We start from the raw sequence: 16,929 nt of genomic DNA on the forward strand, positions 1-16,929 counted from the left end.
TGACTGATGTGACTATTTGACAGCACTAACTCCACTGTGAGCTCATAATACAAACTGAGCCAAGTGGCTGGCTGATAGTCACCTAGACAACTTTGTGTTGATATGCAAATAGGACAGCTGGACCTTTCCCTCCAAAGCTGACATCTGGAAGATGAGATAATACGCCTTCTGGTGTATTATAAATAAATACCAGTACCTTCAGACTGTTATGTGAGACACATCTTGCTGTGACTCTACCCTTTTCGAGTATTCAGTCTGAAACAGCATTAGCCAGTGGAGTCTCTGCCTAAGTGAACAGTCGTTTGCTTCACTGCTGATAACTTGATGGCATTCTGGACCCGATCAAGTGTCAGACAGACTGTTCTCCCAGACCATTTGGGTAATTTCTTCTGCAGACAGGTGTTTGGTTTTTTACTAGCCCTCATGCTAAAGTGATTTTCTTTTACTTATCTTTGTCTATATTTTCATATATTCCTTTTGTTTATTTTTATCATTAAGCTATTGTATACATTATGCACTAATTAATTCAGGAACTATCTTTGTTTCTCTTGGCTTGTCATTTGGCTAGAGAAGAATGAGTCTGGTCTTCTCAGAGAAGTTTAATCCTTGATGGTAAATTGTTACCAGGTTTTGCGAACTGGACCATGCTTGGTGATCTAGCGTGATAGTCCCCTCCAACTTCTGTCCACCTTCTAAAAAGGCAAATGCTAGTAATATAGCCAGCAACTGTTCAAGGATAGGTTTTCCTCAAACTCAAGATCCTTCTCCCTGAGTGCTGGGATTACAGGCATTTAACCCCACACCCAGCTTCAGAATTATATGAATTTTTGGGGTGTTTGTTTATTTGGTCAGGGTCTTGGTATGCAGTTCAGGCTGGTCTTGAACTTGCAATCATCCCCCTGCCTCAGCCTCCTGTGTGCTGGTGTTACAGGTATGCACCACCATGACTGGCTGGTTTTGATAAAAATATAGTAATTTGGTTTTGCAACAAATTGTTTTTGTAATTGTATTATAAAAATGCTTATATCTAGTCCATATTCCATATAAAGAAATATAGCTCCATTTGCCATATTTATAGGCTACAAAGTATCCCAATGATTTGCTACTGATGTTTAGGTTATTATCAAATTTTCATCATTATGAACAACTGTGATAAATTCCTTTTGCACATATGTTTGGTCACTATCTGATTAAATGGTGTAAATTCTCCAAAATTTCTGAGTCAGGGCTGGGGATGTAGCTCAGTGGTGCCACACCTGCCTGGCAAGTGCAAGGTCATGAGTTCTATCCCCAATATTGGGGGGGGCAGTGAAGAAAAATTTCTGAGTCAAAGAGTTTATACTAGCTAGGCAAGGTGGTGCATACTTATAATCCCAATGCTGAGGGACACTGAGCCAGGAGGATCCCAAATGAGTCCTTGGCAACTTAGTAAGACCTTGTCTGAAAATAAAAAATAAAAAAGGGCTGAGATGTAGCTCAGTGGTTGAGAGTTCCTGGGTTCAATTCCTAGTACCAAAAACAAAACAAGCCACCACAAACTTTTGGGGGAGAATTTTTACTAGTTGTTTTCTAGGAAGGACTATGTATAATGAATCTTAGTCATTTGAAAAAAACACTATATGGATTAAAACCCTGGTATGTAAGCATAATTCATTCCAGAAACATGCTTGTAATCCAAAGTACTTGTATATCCAAGTAAATTTCCTCATAAGAAATAATGGAAACTCAGATGATTCATTCTACAATCCAAAATATTCATATAAAAATGATTACAGTACTGTAATATAATACAAAATAATAAAGAAAACACAAAATATAAAAAAAATTAACCTGCACTTACCTTTGAAAACTTTCAAGGTAAAGTTGGCTGGTATGAGGGAGTTAAGAGAGAGGAAGGTTATTGTGTAGGATGACTCACTATCACTAATGGAATCACTGCTATCTATTGGCTCAATGGAATTTTTTTCTTTTCATGCAGCTTTAACAAGGAACCTATCCAATGACACTTTCGCCTCCTTTTGAGGATTTCATGAAAATGTGACATCACATTGTTGTTAAACATATTCATCACTTGCACTGCTCCTGCCTTATTTGGGTGGTGTTTTCTACAATATTTTGCACTGCTTCCCACATCTTACACATCTCCCTAATCTCATTTGAAGTGAAGATTCCTCTGCCTTTTTCTCCTCCTCCTCCTCTGCAGGTGAGATCTGCTCCATAACCTCTTGCTGCTGGGAGATGATCACCCACAATCCTGTAATGGGAAGGGGGAAGGGTGCAAGGGAGGGCGAGACCATTGGTTCAGTTGTGATCATGTGACATTTGGCTTCACATGCTACTCGTATTGCAAGACATTGCTCATAAGTTAAAATTTATTAGAAATGTTTGCTCCTCTTGCAGAACACTCTCAGAACAAGTTATTCACAGCCCAAGGTTTTACTCTGCTGATTTGAGTTGTAGTAAATGTTCCCTGATTTTTTATGTAAAATTAATGTAACCTTGCTGTTACTGACATCTATTTTAGTTAGAAAGGATCTCTTAAAATATTTTACATAGTAATATGAATGTTCCGAAGAGTATTTTTTTCTGTTTTTTTCTTTCTCCCCTTTTATCCTGCCTCATTTCTATTTCACAGTGCTTTGTGATCATAATATTTCAGTATTATTTACTACACTGTGACTTTTACAAACACCAGTTAACCAAGAACATTACTCTCACTGATGTGATGTGTTCTTATAATTCAGAGGTAAATGTATCTTCCCCATTCTATTGAAGTATATCTTGTTAAACCTAATGGATTTGATGCATTAGAAAGGAAAAGGATCTGGATGTGTTTTCTATAAAAGTGTCAGTATTTGTTAAAACAAAGATCCAGGAACACCCCCAATGGAGTGCCATCTGTCCTTATCCTTGAGAGCCTGCCAGGAAATCTTTTCTTAGCTGAGAGACAATTATTTGGCATAGCTAACATTGAACTTCAACAAGGTGGCTTTCAGATCTGAAACTGGCATACGTAGAGAGGTAATTTTTCATGTGAAAACTGGCAGTATAGAAATGCATTTCTTTTTTGAAAATATACATTAAGGATTGTTTACTTTACCAAGTATTTCCTGTAGGAAGTTTTTAATCAGGAGGATCACCCAGTTGATTTAAACATTCCAATCATTAACAAGTTATTTTCTTGGACAGGCTTTTGGAAAGTAAGCAACTGACAATGTGAGACATAGTTCCCTTCTCAGAGTACCATGATTTCCACATGCTGCCTCTGAAGCTAATGAATTCATGATTTCCTTTAATTGCATATGGAAACTCAGTTCTGTTGCAGTTTTACGGTTGACACGTGACACACAAACCCTAGCACATCAGATTGCAGTTTCCAGATCTATGCTGGTATCTCAGATGAGTCACTAGTAGCCCTTCTTTTTATCAGGTGGTCATGTCCACCAGTCTTCTGAGTGTGCTCAGTTACACAACCTGAGTGTCAGAGAAGGGTCTTAGCCACTGGCCTTCCTTTGGAGAGAGCTCAGATTCCTTGGAACAGCAATCTGAATAATTCAAAACATACCATTGGTAGGAATGAAATTCTTAAAATATACTCAACCATGTATTAGTCACTTTCCCATCACTGGATCAAAATGCTCAACATTCACAATTTAAAGGAGGATAGGCTTATTTTGGCTTACAGTTTTCAGAGGACTCAGTCCATGTCCACAGTTGATTGGCTCCAAGGCAAAAATGATATGGTGTAAAGAAGCCAGGCCCCCAGTGACCACCTCCAGCCAGGCCCTAACTCCTAACAGCACATTTAGCTACTGAACTCATCAGCAGATGACTAGTGGCCCCATGATCCAATTATCTTCCAAGTAGATGAGACTTTTGGGGGACATCTTACATCTATACCATAACAGACAGCTTTCAGGGCTCAGTTCTCCTACAGTGCATCACTCAGTGGGATGTTTGCTACTCAGAATTTCTAATCCTTCTGTGTTTCATCCAGCTGTCTCCTGAAAATGATTAACTTGGGAACCTCAGGTATCTGTGGAGTCTGACTCTAAAATACTCATGCAACTCCAGAACACTTCATCTAACAATGTCATTCCTTCTGAGTGTAATTCTGAGACTGCCACCCCTTCTTTGGACTTGCATCTAATCTTACACTTCTCAGGAAATGAGCAGTCATCTCAGCCTCAATGAGGGGTCCAGGCCAGCTCCTCAGCTGTTCATTCCTTAGGATGGAATGGACAAGGAAAGCATACCTTCCCTCATTGCAAGGCATCCAGCTGCACTGCACATGTCTTAGCCCAATTTAACTAGATCCAGCTAATCCTGAAGGACCCTGGCCACTATGTAAACACATCCCTACGGTCCCTGAAGATACATGCAAATGTTTATCTAATAGATTTTTTTCTTATGGGGTAAATTAATTCAATAAACATTTAATACTTAGTATATGTCAAGCATTATTCTAAATGTTGTATGAATCAAAGCTTCAGATCCAATGGAGCTTGCAATCCATTTGGGAGAGACAGACACTAGACAATTTTTCAGGGGCTAATAAGTGCTAAAATGAAAAACAAAGCAAGGGGAAAATGATGCCTTCCTGAGGGATAGTATGAGTACAGGTGCACACACCTGTGTTACACAGGAAGATGAGCAGGGTAAGTCTGACTGGAAGGAGACAGAAAGCCACACAGTTAATCTGAGGGAAAGAGTGTGCCAACCAGTAAGAACAGTGAGTTGAAAGGCCTAAGGCAGGAGAGTACCAAGGATGTTTAAGGAATGATGGGGGGTCATTAAGCAGGAACTGAGACAGTCATACTGGACATCACAGACCATGAAGAGGACTTTTCTTTCAGAGCTCGGAATCGAACCCAGGGCCATGATAGGCAAATCCTCTCCACTGAGTTATGTACCCTTAGCCTTAAGAATTTTTATTTTACCCTAAGTGGGATGGAAGGCTATTAGGGGATTCTGAACAGGACTTCAGTTTGATTTAAAGTGATTGGAGCCTTGGTCACTTTTTGGTATAAAAACTCTCTAGACAATGAGTCCCAGTGACAATTCACTTTTGGGTTCCCTCCCAACTATTGGGAACTCTTTCTCTCTTTTTAATAAACATTCCTCTTGTCTACCTCCTTTGTCCTCAATGTCATTCTTTTCATTCTAAATGAGCCACGGGACCAGGTTATGTTGTTATACTGGTCCTATGCAAAACACAGCACACTCAGAAAATCCAAACTTTTCTTTTCACTTTCCTTGTTTCCAAGGGAGAATCCCATTCTGCTTAAAAAGTATGGTATTGGGCTGGGGATTTAGCTCAATGGTTCCGCCGCCTGCCTCCCAAGTGCAAGGACCCGAGTTCCATCCCCGGTACCATAAAAAAAAAATAAATAAATAAAATAAAAAGAATGGTATATTTGTAATATACAGAAAGCAAAAATAAAAATTCTCATCTTTAAGTGGAGTTTTAACATCCTACATCTATAAGAGTTTTGATTATTAAAACATTACTTTCCCATGTCCAAGACTTTAGGCCCTCTTTACATTTTGCTGCTTAACAATGCTTTTTGACACATTTCTTATTATGGACATTTTCATACTTACTTCGAAATTAGGCAGAATACCCACCTCAAAGCAATGATGAATTCCAGGCTAATCTCTGTTCTCCCATGCTGTCATCTATTTTCCTCCACTTCCTTACAGTGAATGTTTTTGTTTGTTTGTTTTGAGACAGGGTCTTGCTATGTAGTCCAGGTAGGTCTTGAACTCAGGGAAATCCTCCTGCCTCAGCCTCCTGAGTGCTGGGATTACAGCTGTGCATCATGATGCCTGGCCTTATAGTAAATTATTTTAAGGTAAATCCTCCACATAGGTTTTAATTCATGAATGCTTCAGTAAGTATCTCTAAAAAGAAAATGTTTTCTTTTTGGATCACTGCAATACCATACCTAAAAATTTGACCAAAATTCTTAAATATCATAAGAAATCTAGTTGGTAGTCAAATTTCCCTAGTTGTCTTATGAAGACTTTTAAGAAATAGTTGATTTGATCAGAATCTAAATACAGTATTTAGTTGATAGTACTTGTAAGTCTTTTAAAATCTTTTCACACCCCCCCTTTTGTTATTTATTTATTTATTGGTACTGGGGATGGAATTCAGGACCTTCCGATTGCAAGGCAGATGGCAGAATCACTGAGCTAAATCCCCAGCCCTGTCATTTATTTATTGAAAAAACCTGGTCATTTGTCCCTTAGCTAGCCCTCATTTTAGATTTTGCTGAATGCATTCCAGGAAATTGTTGAATACGTCTCACTCCAGCCTGTATTTCCTGCAAATGGTGGTTAACTCTAGGGGCAAAATCAGGGGAGGCTTTTTGGGCAACACCACCCCATTGGAGGCACTGAGAACTTCCCTTGGCCTCCCTTGCGAGGCCCGCCCTGCCGTCCCTGCCTCTCTTTGTGAGGTGTTCAGATAGATGGGTGGGCTTGTTTGGGATCTCTGGATCTCTCTGTGATAAGGCTGCCTAGGAGGCTTCCCATGCAACAGTTTCAGCAGCTGACACACAGTGTTTGGTCACCGCCCATTCCACTGGGTCCCCACAGCATGCTCCTCATGGAGGTCAAGGTGGTCTGAAAGCTCTGCTTTCAAACAATGCTAAATCAGCACTGTTTTGGCCAGCCAAGCTCATGCTACTGAGAAGAGCAGGAGGGATTGGTTGCCAAGATGTTAGGGAAAAGCTGCAGAGCACGGGTTCCCCTAGCTTCAGAGTCCAGTGCCCACTCACATGTGAAGGTCCTTGGGCAGCTCTTAGTTTGATTCAAGTCTGTTATCTTCCAGGCTTGTTTGACTGCAGATGCTTTTTCTTTATTATACTTCTTACTGTCCACTGGAGCATGCTTTGGCCAACACAATACCCTTCAATAAAGTACGCATGTGATTCTAGCTATCTGGAAGCAGCTTGGCCGCCTGCTGAAGCCTCTGTTCCTTTAGTGGCCATAAACTGATGGCATTCTTGGGAAAGCATGGATTGGACTTTTAGACAATATTTCTGGCAAAGCTTCTCTTGGAAACTGAATTGAGATTATGTCCCTGAGAATGAATGTTTGAGCCAGAGAAGAAAATGTCAACTTTACTCATCACCTCAATCTTAGCATGTTTGATGGAACGTGGGTGATAACCCCTTGAGAAGTGCTGTGGCTGCATGTGTCTGCAGAGAGAGCTCAGTAGTGGATAGAGTCATTCTCTCCCCATCTCTCTACACAGTCACCAAACTGTGTCTCGGAGGTTCCCCTCTTAACACCCCTCTGGATCACACTGCTTCCTGCCTGCACATCACCATTGGTTAGATGATAACAAGAAGTCGCACAAGGCGAGATCTTCTTCCTGGATTCCCTGATGGACTTGCCAAGGTCAGAGGTTTGACAGTGCTCCTTTCACTGGGTCTTTAGGAGGAAGTGAATACTTGAATCATGTTTCACTAAGCAGCGTGCTTTTGAAGAGCGATTACTAGGACACAGGATTTAGCTCAGTGGTGCTGCGGCCTGCCTCATAAGTGCAAGGTCCTGAATTCGATCCCCAGTACCAAAAATTAAAAAAAAATAAATGAATAAAAGAGTGATTACCAGAAAGGCAGTTCTCTGTGCAGAGAGCTGACTGCTATGTGCACTTTGCAGTCACAGGAGGACAATCCCTATCCTGGTGGGCTACTTGCCTTGGAAGTATGTTCAAATTTGTCATAATCACCTTCATCAGGGTGGGCTTGGAATGGAAGCTGAGACTTGTGGGGAGTGAGAAGAAGCTGGGGGCAGGATGTGTAGCAAGCAGTTCAGTGAGGGAGAGTGGGGACCCGGGGCCATCACACCATTCAGAGGTCCAGGGTATTATAATTGGGGCTGCCACATAGGAGCGATAATTCAAAGTGAGCTGAGGACTGGGCACGGCGGCACATGTCTATAATCCCAGCTACTCAGGAGGATGAGGCAGAGAGATTGAAAATTTGAACCCAGTCTGGACAGCTTATCAAGATCCTGTCTCAAGACTAAAAAAATAGAAAGGGCTGGGGATGTAGCTCAGTGGTATAGCACCTCTGGGTTTGATCCCCAGTACAGCAAATAAATCAATAAATAGGCAAAAAAGTCAGCTAAAGAAAAGCACGGTGGTGTTGTGTGGGAGGTTTGCTTGAGTAGGACCCAGTCAGTAGCTGAGGACAGAGGGCTAGGGTCAGTCCCCAGGGGAAGGGACCTGGTAAGAACTGCCTTGATCCCACAGGGCTCGGCACTTAGGTAGGGGTGCATGTGAGTGGAGGAGGCCTTGCTGGCTAAAATAGTAAGCCCTACAGATGAATCCCCACATCCTAACAGCTAGCATTCTAGGACAAGTGGGAATTGAGAGTCAGGACCATGATTGAGACCCTAGATGCTAATACTAAGACTTCCAAGGTTCAGATCCTTGCTCTGCCTCTAACTGTGTGACCTTAGACAAGTTGCTCCACCACCCTGCATCCCAGTCTCCCCCTATGTAAATTGGGGACAAAAGTAATACTTCTGTCATAGGTTCATATGAGGACTAAAGAAGCCAAGATTCGGGAAAGCACTCAGCAGTGCCAGCACAGGTGAAGTGCTTCATGTTATCTGTTGTCATTAAATAGTTGCTCTGGAGAGGAGACCAGTGATTTTAGTCTGACAGAAAAGGAAAGCCTCAGATACCAGAGTGAGAGCTGCACAGGCAGTGGGGAGGAGATGGAAAGGCGGGAGGGACAGACACAGCTGGCCAGGACATGAAGGGGAAAACTGAGGCACAGCTGTTTGGGAACAAGGAGGCTTACAGACCCCTTCCCAAACTAACAGACCCAGTTTGCTGCTGTCTCCCGGGTAAAAGGATGATGGCTAGGCTTGCATCTGAGTCCCTAGGTTCCCTGATTCCCCCTTGTAGCCTCCTTCTCCAGTGGCTACCATGTGTCTCATCCTGTTCTCTAGACAGTCAGTCACAAAAGTTTTAACTCAACTTAGTATCAAGTCCTAATGCTGGTCACTAGGCATGTTCTTTCTTTTTCTTCTCTTTATGGCAAAAGAACCCCCCCCTTCTCTCTCTCTCTCCCTCCCTCCCTCTCTCCCCCGCTTCCCCCAAACCTAGGACCTTCACACTGAGCTACATCCCCAGCCCTTTTTTAATGTTTTATTTCAAGACAAGGTCTTGTTAAATCATTAAGTCACCCAGCTGGGGCTTGGCCTTGTGATTTTCCTGCCTCAGCCTCCCAGTACTAGAATTACAGGTGTGTGCCACTATGCCAGGCTTCCTTTTCCCTTAACAGTTTGGTGGAAGAAGGTGGAATGCCCTGAAACTGCCAGGCAAATAACAGCTGTATGTTTAGAAGTCTCAGAGCTCAGAGACCTCCATACTAGCTGGCTGCCTGGCCCATGTGTACCCAGGGGCCCCATCTCACCTGGAAACTGCTCCTTTGTTCCAGCCCTGCTCCTGCCCCTACATCCCCTGAAATGATCTAGTTGACATCAGTATAGAATTGGCAAATATCAGGGCAAAAGATTGCTTTCAACACCCTTTTTGACTGTTCCTTAGCCAACTCACTCCCACTTTTTATTTTAGAAGAGTCTGGTCATTTCCCCTTTGGGTATATACTTCTGGGTTTTGCCTATAATTTTTTGCCTTTTTTTTTTTGCTCTTTGTTTTTTGAGACAGGGTCTCACTAAATAATCCAGGCTGACTTTGAACTCTTTATTGTAGTCCAGCATGGTCCCAAACTTGCTATTCTCCTGGCTCAGCCTCCCAAGTGCTAGGATTATAGGGAAGCACCATGACACTGAGCCTTCCTTATGATTTTTTGAAGAATGTCAAAGCAACCACCTTCCCCTGGATCTCTGCCAATGCCTAATGTCATCTGCTTGGAAGAACCTGACTTCCTCCTGCCACTTTTTGTTCACCTTTGCCATATCGCCTGGGTCTCCTCAGCCCTATGCTTCTGTCCAGAAGACCTATGCTTCTGTCTGGTGGACATCTAGCTCCTTTTCACCTCCTACCTTAAATTGTATCTCTCCTACCACTGGCTTGGCCCAGTGTCATGTGGGTTCTAGCCCTTGGTTCAGACATTTCTGTTGTAACATCACAGAGGAGCCTGGGGTGTTACAGGCAAACAGGGCAGGTGTGTGGACAGCCTTGGTTGTTTCAAATACACTGCTTTGGCATTTCTGATCAGCAGCCACATCCCTGTGTCAATCCAAGAGCCACCACTTTGTAATCACTATTCACCCTAAAAAATAAGTGCCTGCTTGGTACTGCCCACTTAGAAAGCATGAAATGCTGACGATCTCACTGCTGTTGCTAAGTTCCTTCCTTGTGAATCTGAGGCAACTCGTCACTCCCACTGAGGAGATGCGTGCTGCTTCCTTGTGCTCAGCACTCTGTGTGTGGAGAAAGCCAGTAGGATGTCACTAAGGCCACACACAGGATCTGCCTCCCTTTCTTGCCAGTTAGTACAGGTAGCGATCACAGTCTCAGGGTGAAGCCTAGGTGCAGCCTCCAACAGTATGTCCTGAAGGGAAAAAGTGATTCTGCCACAGAAAGAATGAAAGAACAACTTCAAACAGGACATTGGTATTGGAGGAAGCAACCAGTTCAGGACATGCCAGGTAGCCAGCAATTCCTGGGTTGGAAAACAAACAACAAACAAACAAAACCAACAAAAAACAGTGGGTGATTAAAGGAGGAAGCACTCCTGAGCCAGCTTGATCATAAGCTGAAGTACTGAAATATAGTCATAAATCAGAGACCTCATTCTCCCACTCGATCGGACTCAGTACACAAAGAAGTGAACCAAGATTTAACAGGATGCTAGTGCCAGCAACAAAAGCAGAAAATTTCCCGGTGATACTCCCAAAAAGTTACCATGGAAGCGAAAAGAGCCCCGTGGGCCTTGCCATCAGTTCTGAAGAACTTTTGGAAATCTTTCTAACAAAAAGGCTTGAGCCGATGTCTGGCTTCCCCAGAGTAGCTTGCAATATAAATTAACAAAGCACTTGACATTTAAAAATTGCCAACTGTAGATTTTGTTTTATTTTTAAATTTATATTAGCATATGTTTGCAGTACATAATGATTACATTCATTGTGGAGAATTGGTGCATATACATAACACATCTGAATTCTCCCCCACCCCTTCTTCAACCTTCAACCCCTTGCCCCCTTTTTTGGTATGGGCGAGAGAATTAAGAACTCTGTGCTTGCCAGGCAGGTGCAGCACCACTGAGCTAAATTCTTGGCCCTTCAACCCCTCTTCTAAAAAAATTTTTGTCAGCATCAAATTAATTATGGTAAACACAGATTAACAGCCAGACTAACAGGCCAAACAACATACAAAACAATTGTACTAAATCAAGGTACACTTTTAGATACATTGGCCATGCTAGATTATAATAACTCTCTCTCTCTCCTCTTCTCTCTTTTTTCCTATTGTCTGTCTTTTATTTTGCACTTTATTTATTTTCTCATATTCTTGTCCTTTCTCATATAAGAGAAACCATGAAATATTTAAGCTTATGTGTCTGATTTATTTCACTTAACATTATGGTCTCAAGGTGCATCCATTTTCTTACAAATGACTCAAGTTCATCTTCTCTCTGGCAGAGTAGTACTCTATTGTGTATATACCACATTTTCTTTGTCCATTCATATGGGGATGAAGATATAAACTATCTTCAAGAATTAATACAAACTGTGCTGCTATAAGCATGAGTGTATGTATCACTGTAATAAGATGCCTTTAACTCTTTCAAGAAGATGTCTAGAAGGAGAACAGATTATAGTTGGCCCAAATGGAATTTCTATTTTTAGTTTTTTGAGGACTCTTCTTACTGGTATCCATAATGGTTATAGCAGTCTACATTCTCACCAACACTAAAGAAGGGTTCCTTTCTCCCCACAGCCTTACCAACATTTGTTGTGGTTGATTTCTTGACAATAGCCACTCTTTCTGGAGTGAGATGGAATCTCAGTGTTGTTTTCATTTGCACTTCTCAAATGGCCAATGATGTTGAACATTTTTTCACATATTTATTGGTCACTTCATCTGAGAAGTGTTTATGCGTTTCAGATGTCCATTTTTAAATTGGGTCTTTAAATTTATGGGGTCTAATTTTTTTGAGTTCTTTATATATTCTAGATATTAGTCCTTTATCTGAGGAGTAGTGGACAAAATGTTTTTTCCATTCTGTAGGTTGTCTCGTCACTGTTGGTGGTTTCCTTTGCTCTGTAGAATGTCATGCCATTTGTTGATTCTTGTTATTACTTCTTGTGCAATCAGGGTTCTGTTCATAAAGTCTATGCCTATGCCTATGTCTTCAAGAGTTTTATTTATTTATTTATTTATTTGGGTACCAGGGATCAAACTCATGACCTTGTGCTTGTGAGGCAGGCAAGGTGCCACTGAGCTAAATCCCTAGCCCAAGTTTTACTTATTTAGTCTTCTGGCAGATTGTTTCTGTTTTAATATTTAGATCTATTTTGATTTTAGTGTAGTGCAGAGTAAGAGATATGGGGATAGATTCAATCTTCAGCATGTGGATAACCAGTTTTCCCAGCACCATTTGTTAAAGAGGCTATCTTTCCTCCAGTGAAAGTATTTGGTTTTCCTGTCAAAGATAAGGTAGTTGAATGTCCCTGGAGTTGTTTCTACATCCTCTATTCTGTTCCATCGATCCGTAAGTCTCTCTCTCTTTTTTTTTTTTTGGCTAATACTGTGCTGTTTTTATCACTGCAGCTTTGTAGTACACCTTGAAGTCCAGGATTATGATGCCCCTTATTGCCCAGAATTGCTTTTGTTATTCTGGAACTCTTCTGGTTCCATATGAATTTTAAGATTGCTGTTTCTAGTTCTGTAAGGAATTCTATTAGTATTTTGATTGGGGTTGCATTAAATCTGTATAACAGTTTTGGAAGTATGGCCATTTTGACTATTCTGATTCTACCTATCCAGTAACAGGCATATCTTTCCATTTTCTGATGTCATTTCAATCTTCTTTTCAGAGTACTGTAGTTTTCATTGTAGAGCTCTTTTACTTCCTTGGTTAGATTAATTCCTAATTATTTCATTTTTCTTGGTGCTATTATGAAAGGTATTGTTTCCCTAATTTCTCTCTCAGTGAATTTAATATTGGTGTACAGGAATGCTATTAATTTTTGAGTGTTGGCTTTGTATCCTCTACAATACTGAATTTGGCTATTCATTCTAGAGTCTTTTGGTGGAGTTCTGGGGGGATTCTATGTAGAGAATCACGTCATCTTCAAATAATGATAATTTGACTTCTTTTTCTATCACTATCCCCTTTATTTCTTTCTCTTGCCTGATTGCTGTGGCTAATGTTTTGGGAACAATATTGGACAGGAGTGGTGATAGTGGATATCATTGTCTTGTTCTTGAAAAAAGTTACCATGGAAGCGAAAAGAGCCCCGTGGGCCTTGCCATCAGTTAGGTATTGGGGATTGAACCCTGGAATTTCTTATGGAGCTATGTCCAAAACCTTTTGTATTTTATTTTATTTTATTTTTTGTTTTGACACAGGGTCTTGCTAAGTCATTAAGTTGCCCAGGCTGGGCTTTAACTTGTGATTTTTCTGCCCTAGCCTTCCAGAGTTCTTGTTATTGTTTTTTTTGAGACAAAGTCTTGCTATGTAGTCCAGCCTGGCCTGGAAATCACTGTATAGTACAGGCTGGCCTCAAACTCATGATCCTCCTGCCTTACACTCCCGAGTGCTGGAATTACCATGCCTGGCTTAGCAATTCCAGTTTTGAGATATACATTACTGAATCTCTTGCACATATAAATGTTCTAGAGACATATAAAAGAGTGTTTACAATTGCATTGACTGAAATAGCAACAAAAACAAACAACCAGAAATATCACAAATGTCCATTGACAGGACAATGAGTAAATACACTGTTCATTCATTTCCCATTTTTTATTGTGGTAAAATATGCACAATGTGAAACTTAGCATTTTAATCATTTTTAAGAATGAAGTTCAGTGGCATTAAGTGCATTCACATTATTAAGCAACCAGCACCTTTATCCATCTTCAGATTTTTCATCTTCCCATTGGAAACTCTGCACCTATTAAACAATAACTTCCACTCCTTTCTCCAGTCTCTGCCAACTTCTACTCTTTCTATCTCTATGAATATGCCTAGAGACCTCATGTAGCTGGACTTATACAATGTTTGTCCTTTTGTGACTGGCTTAGTTTTTTTAGCATAATGTTTTTAGATTCATTGCTTTTTAAGGTTGAATAGTATTCATCCACATGCACACACATATTCACAGACACACTACATTTTGCTTATCCATTTATCCACTGACGGACACTTGCGTTGCTTCCACCTTTTGGTTATTGTGGATTATGTTGCTCTGACATAGGTGTACAAATATTTATTCATGTGCCTACTTTCACTTCTCTTGGGTAAATACCCAGAAGTGTAATTGTATGGTAATTGGATACTCGATGTTTTGAAGAATCATCCTATTCTGGGCCCAGGGCTCTGCATTTTAACAAACTCCCCAGGGAATTCTGATGCTGGAGGACACCCTTTTAAAAACTGTAAATTGGGATTTAGTTCAGTGGTTCTGCCGCCTGCCTTGCAAGCGCAAGGACCCGAGTTCGATCCCTGGTACCAAAACCAAAAGAAAACAAAACTGTAAATTGGTCTTGGTGGTACATATAATCTCAGCACTCTGGAAAGCTGGAGTAGGAAGATCACAAGTTTGAGCCCAACTTGCAACTTAGCAAATCTAAATAAAAAATTAAGAAAGGGCTGGGATATATCAGTGCGAAGGCCCTGCATTCAATCTCCTGTATTGCAAAACCCCAAAACAAACAGAAAACCCTTGAGAATATAGTATCTTTAATGCTTTTCTTCTTCTTTTTTTTTAATCTTTGCTTTCCAATTCCTCTTTTAGAGGGGATTCAAGAATAAGCTCTTACAGGTAATGGGAAAAAAAAAAAGAACCAAGATATATCATGTACAGGTACAAACACCCAATGATAAATGTAAACGAATTGTATACCTAAACTGTACCAATAAAAGAACTAAAAAAAAAGAATAAGCTCTTCATTTCCATGTCCCCTTTGCCTGCCTCAGTGTCCACTGACAGTCCCAAGCATTGTGGCCAGGACATGTAGCATGAGTGTGTGAACCAGGGAGGTTAGGAGATAGGAATGAAGCAGGTTGGGCAGCCAGCCTATCCCTGGCTAGTACCTCTGCTTTTCTGCACATTATTCTGGCCAAGAATCCATGTCTGAAAACTTTATGCCACTCACTGATTTATATAAATGTGTTGGAGTTCTTGGTACAGGCTCTGTATTCAGTTGACTTGGGTTAGATTCCTAGCTGAACCACTTACCAATATAAAACCTTGGATGAGTTACTGAACTCCTAGGAGCCTTTCTTTCCTGATTGTAAAAGTGGACTTGCCTCCTTGGGCTTCTTCGAGGATGTCACAGGGCAATGAATGAATGGGTCTGCAACAGGGGCTGGTACATAGCGAGAAGGTGACACTGGGCACATTCCCATGTGAAGAGCGCCAAGCAGGCATCTCATTGTCTAGCACACAGCCCCTCTTGCTCTGGCCTTTGTAACTTTTGTAGTTACTTCTCCTCAGGATGAACTTCTGCCACACTCACTACCACCTACATTTAATTAAATTATTTTTAAGACCCATATTTCTGTGAAACCTTTCACTGCAGAAGTAACTTTGGCTTCCAGTGGTGTTTTCTGTCTGTAGCATATTGTGATTTTAATCTACACCTTCACCACTTAGGTTCTGCCTCACGTTAATATTCCATCATTATGTGGGTATGCTTTGTCATCTCATCTAAAATTAATCTGTTGGAGGTCAGGGTACATATTTGCTTCTAATAACTTTTGGAAAAACTCATATATGTGAATGAGAAGTAGAAGTTTGCATGGACCAAGATGGATTAATTTTTATTGCTTAATAGAATCAAAGCCTTGAATTTTCTTCATTCTCCTTTCTTTTTGAGGTACATCTCTTGCCCTGAATTTTCAGATAGTTCTCACATACAAATTCTCAAAGAGTCATGCATTCTTTGTATGCACCTTATTCATTCACATATTCCTGTGCATTATAAATACAAAAATATGAGACATGCATTTGTAATGTATGTCTACCTTGTTCTCCTCAACACATACATATACCCATGGGTAGACAGCTGAGAGCTAACATGATAATAATGAAGATGTTGTTATTGGCATGTAGTCTCCCAGCTGTCTCCTCTTACATGCAACTGTGCGATTGGGGGATCATGACCCTCAGTCTCAACCCCTTCCTGGCTGGTTGTGGATGGATCCGCAGGCTGCTGGTGGTCACCTACCTCACTGCTCCCACGGCTCCACTCTGAGACAGAGACTCTGCCTCACTGCTCCTTGATCATTTTGGTTAGAGAGTCTTCCCACCCCGTAAAGACGATGCCCCTCCCCGCCAAGCAGTGGGCCACCTGTGTTGAGTGGCACTACAGCTGCCCAGCAATCAGGAAGCCAGTTCTCATGGAGCTGGGCTGGGGACCTTACCATGACACAATATTGTGCAGGGGTCTGTGTTTTCCTCTGGTGTTGAAACAAAGCATACAGCTTTCAAACAGCTTTCTTGTTCTTCAGTTTTCTCTCTTCTGGGGACGCAGTCTCTATAATCACAGTTTTCAAAGGTTTTAACCTTGTGGTTTGGAATTTAATACCCGCCCCCTCCCCCCAAGCCTGACACTGGTCACGCAAAGCCCCAGACAGCGGTTACGTAAGGCGCGCCCTCTAGAGGCCGCCTGTGGCATTCCAGTTAAATCCAGGGGAGGTTCTCAACTGTGCCTTGACACCAGATGCGAGCGTCCAATCTGCATAGCTATCCGTGAAATGG

The sequence above is a fragment of the Heterocephalus glaber genome, unplaced genomic scaffold, assembly GCF_053883595.1.
Source record: "Heterocephalus glaber isolate CG9 unplaced genomic scaffold, H.glaber_assembly_v1.0 deba00000676, whole genome shotgun sequence".
Taxonomy (NCBI): domain Eukaryota; kingdom Metazoa; phylum Chordata; class Mammalia; order Rodentia; family Bathyergidae; genus Heterocephalus; species Heterocephalus glaber.